This window comes from Salmo salar, chromosome 20, assembly GCF_965601325.2.
Source record: "Salmo salar chromosome 20, fSalSal1, whole genome shotgun sequence".
Lineage (NCBI taxonomy): Eukaryota > Metazoa > Chordata > Actinopteri > Salmoniformes > Salmonidae > Salmo > Salmo salar.
Genome location: NC_138310.1, coordinates 72926467 through 72931276, shown reverse-complemented (window position 1 = coordinate 72931276; position 4810 = coordinate 72926467).

Sequence of the window (4810 nt, the reverse complement as noted above, 5' to 3'; positions counted from 1 at the left end):
AATCCTGTTTATTCTGTTAACCCTTTGACCACTCCAGATAGTTGACAGCAGAGTTGGCAGCTCTTAGAGACAGACTCCCTTTCTTTAGAAAACATTCAACCTCACACCCTCTTCAATACACTACCTATAATGATTCAACCTCACACCCTCTTCAATACACTACCTATAATGATTCAACCTCACACCCTCTTCAATACACTACCTATAATGATTCAACCTCACACCCTCTTCAATACACTACCTATAATGGAGATGACATTCAACCTCACACCCTCTTCAATACACTACCTATAATGGAGATGACATTCAACCTCACACCCTCTTCAATACACTACTTATAATGGAGATGACATTCAACCTCACACCCTCTTCAATACACTACCTATAATGATTCAACCTCACACCCTCTTCAATACACTACCTATAATGATTCAACCTCACACCCTCTTCAATACACTACCTATAATGATTCAACCTCACACCCTCTTTAATACACTACCTATAATGGAGATGACATTCAACCTCACACCCTCTTCAATACACTACCTATAATGGAGATGACATTCAACCTCACACCCTCTTCAATACACTACTTATAATGGAGATGACATTCAACCTCACACCCTCTTCAATACACTACCTATAATGATTCAACCTCACACCCTCTTCAATACACTATCTATAATGATTCAACCTCACACCCTCTTCAATACACTACCTATAATGATTCAACCTCACACCCTCTTCAATACACTACCTATAATGATTCAACCTCACACCCTCTTCAATACACTCCCTATAATGGAGATGAAGTTCAACCTCACTCCCTCTTCAATACACTACCTATAATGGAGATGACATTCAACCTCACACCCTCTTCAATACACTACCTATAATGGAGATGAAGTTCAACCTCACACCCTCTTCAATACACTACCTATAATGATTCAACCTCACACCCTCTTCAATACACTACCTATAATGATTCAACCTCACACCCTCTTCAATACACTACTTATAATGGAGATGACATTCAACCTCACACCCTCTTCAATACACTACCTATAATGATTCAACCTCACACCCTCTTCAATACACTACCTATAATGATTCAACCTCACACCCTCTTCAATACACTACCTATAATGGAGATGAAGTTCAACCTCACACCCTCTTCAATACACTACCTATAATGATTCAACCTCACACCCTCTTCAATACACTACCTATAATGATTCAACCTCACACCCTCTTCAATACACTACTTATAATGGAGATGACATTCAACCTCACACCCTCTTCAATACACTACCTATAATGATTCAACCTCACACCCTCTTCAATACACTACCTATAATGATTCAACCTCACACCCTCTTCAATACACTACCTATAATGGAGATGACATTCAACCTCACACCCTCTTCAATACACTACCTATAATGATTCAACCTCACACCCTCTTCAATACACTACCTATAATGGAGATTTGAGTTTGAGTTTATTTATTTTATTTTTACAGGGACAGTGCACATTAATCAACGTTTCAGTAAAAGTGCCGGTTTTAGCCAGCCGGCTAATTTTCAACAGCAGTCCCTGGGCAGGTTATTAAAAACAATTACAATATAGACAATCATTGAACAGTGAGCACACGCAGAGTAACATAGGACAAGCAAGACATAGCATACAGACAGAGCAACATAGGACAAGCAAGATGTAGCATACAGACAGAGCAACATAGAACAAAAAGCAACAAGACAAAATCCATAAAAACAACAAAGTGTTTCCACACCTCACAAGCTACAGACAACAGACAACATGGAAAGCGGCAATACACAGCTAGGGATTATGTTCACAAGTCTGATTGACCTTTAGCCATGTCTTCATGCATTTTGTGAAAGTGTGATATGTGGTGCAGTTATGTGTGTCTGATGGCAGTGTATTCCAGACATGGGAAGCTCTCACAGAGAAAGCAGATTTACTAAAGGTGCTTTTCCTTAAGGGAACTATACAGTCACCTCTCATGGCAGACCTTGTGGATCTGCTGCCATATGTTTGGGTTTTCTGTTTTACAAAAATACTGAGTGGAGGGGGAGCCAGGTCACTTAGGATCTTGAATACAAGACATGCGTCGGTGTATTGCACAAGATTTTCCCAACTCAGGAGCTCATGCTTTCTGAGGATGTAGCAGTGATGATGGCTATTGGGCTTCCTATCGAGCACTTTGAGAGCCTGTTTGTAGACAGACTGAATAGGTTTTAATGTTGTATAGCAAGCTTGGGTCCAACTAGTCAAGCAGTATGTTAAGTGGGGTAGTATCATCGATTTGAAATACAGTTTTGCTACCTCTGTGGTCAAACTATTTCGTATAAGATGACATTCAACCTCACACCCTCTTCAATACACTACCAATAATGATTCAACCTCACACCCTCTTCAATACACTACCTATAATGGAGATGAAGTTCAACCTCACTCCCTCTTCAATACACTACCTATAATGGAGATGACATTCAACCTCACACCCTCTTCAATACACTACCTATAATGGAGATGACATTCAACCTCACACCCTCTTCAATACACTACCTATAATGGAGATGAAGTTCAACCTCACTCCCTCTTCAATACACTACCTATAATGGAGATGAAGTTCAACCTCACTCCCTCTTCAATACACTACTTATAATGAAGACAACATAGGTCTCTTTCATGTATGTACTCACTGTAATTTTACACCGCTGTAACCTTATCCCGGTGGCCATTTTGTTTCCCTCTGTTATCGTTTTATCTTGCCTGACTGTTACAAGAATTATTCTTTCCCCTGCTGACATGTTGATCCTTCAATTACTGTCATGGTGTTATCTTTAGCCTCCTTTTATCCATCACAATCAACAGGTTCCTCCCAGTTTTCAAAGACAGCTAACCAACAGATAGGCTAAAGAGGCCTAATAGGTCAGCACAGTGTATGGAGCACTGGGGAAGACTGACTGTGTCCCAAATGGCACCCTATTCCCTAGGCCAGGGTTTCCCAAACTTTGTCCTGTGGTCCCTCCCTGGGGGCACGTTTTGGTTTTTACCCTAGCAGTACACAGCTGATTCAGGTTTGCTCAATGCTTTCATAATCACTAGAGGGAGCCATCACACCATCTATGTGACTGCACATTATTGGAGACGTGAGTGCATAACACCTCTGCCTGTGTATTGCAGGACTGTCTGCTCCCAGGGACATCAGTTTTGAACTGTACAGGGACTCCAGCATGGAGCCGTCTATTCCTGGGATGGTGGTGGCAGCATCCTCAACAAAAAACCCAAGGGATTGTTCATACTGGTGAAGTGTAAGCAGCCTGTCAACCAGCTAGTCAGTCAGTCAACCAACCAGCTAGTCAGTCAGTCAGTCAATCAGTCAACCAGCTACTCACTCACTCACTCACTCACTCAGTCAGTCAGTCAGTCAGTCAACCAGCTAGTCAGTCAGTCAACCAACCAGCTAGTCAGTCACTCAATCAGTCAACCAGCTACTCACTCACTCACTCAGTCAGTCAGTCAGTCAACCAGCTAGTCAGTCAACCAGCCAATCAGCTAGTCAATCACTCACTCAATCAACCAACCAATGATTAAGTCACTCAATCAGTCAGTCAACCAACGATTGAATCAGTCAATCAGTGGCAGTGTATGCTAATGGCCGTGGGCACACCTCCTCACAGGCACTAAAGATAACACCTAACTTACATTGCCCACGTGATGGCACATGCCTCCTGCCTGGGCCCACATGCCACTTTCTGTATATCCCCCCGCAATAACACAGCGCCAACACACCCTGGCTTCACCCTCACCACAGCTGTTATCACTACTCACAGTACAGTGTTTGGGGCTGCTTGTCTCTGCGTGTAGGTTCATGAATGTGTGTGTGTGATTTGAGTGTTAAGACGTGTTATGTTGAAAGTCTGTGTGGTGAGAATGTGTGATGGGAGTATATGTAAAAATCTGTTCATAAATAAGTTGCCGTATTTATATGCATACGTGATTAACTGGTGTGTGTGTTTGGCAGCTGTCCCCCAGACAAGAGCCGTTCATCCATGCAGTCCAGTCCCATTGGACTCTATAACGTAGGTCATCCTTTATCCCCCTGTCTACTGTGTTATTAATGATCTACTCATTTAGTGTGTGTGTGTGTGTGTGTGTGTGTGTGTGTGTGTGTGTGTGTGTGTGTGTGTGTGTGTGTGTGTGTGTGTGTGTGTGTGTGTGTGTGTGTGTGTGTTCCCGATTGCATTAGCAGATCCGAGGTCAGTGTTTACAGTGTGTTTAGTGGAAGCTCTGTCCCCACACACTCCCTGTGCCTTCAATCAACTGCTAGTCTGTTAATCAATAAAGTCATAAACAAAAGCAATGATTCAGAGCTGTTGGCTCTAATAATGTCTGAGTAGGTGTTTTAATCTGTTAGACTCTCTACAGCTGTTTGAATACCTGATGTCAAAGGTACTTGAGTTCAGTCTTTCTAGTGTAAAGGCCATGAAATCACAGAGAAAAACGTGGCGTGTGTGTGTCATTGCTTTCTTAATTACTTGCACTTCATGTGTCTGCTTGTGAGAGCACACCGGTGTTGGTATGGTTGTCGGTCACCACATTGGTGTTGGTTGTCAGTCACCACATTTGATATCTTCTTGTTTGCTGAAGGTGCCAACCACGGTTTGGCCAGAATCAGTGGGGAGATCACAAAGATACTAAATGGTGTGTGGCCTATGGTCACTATCAGTCAGTTTTATGACATCCCATTACAAATTATTTATGGCCGGGGAGGGCTAGAATA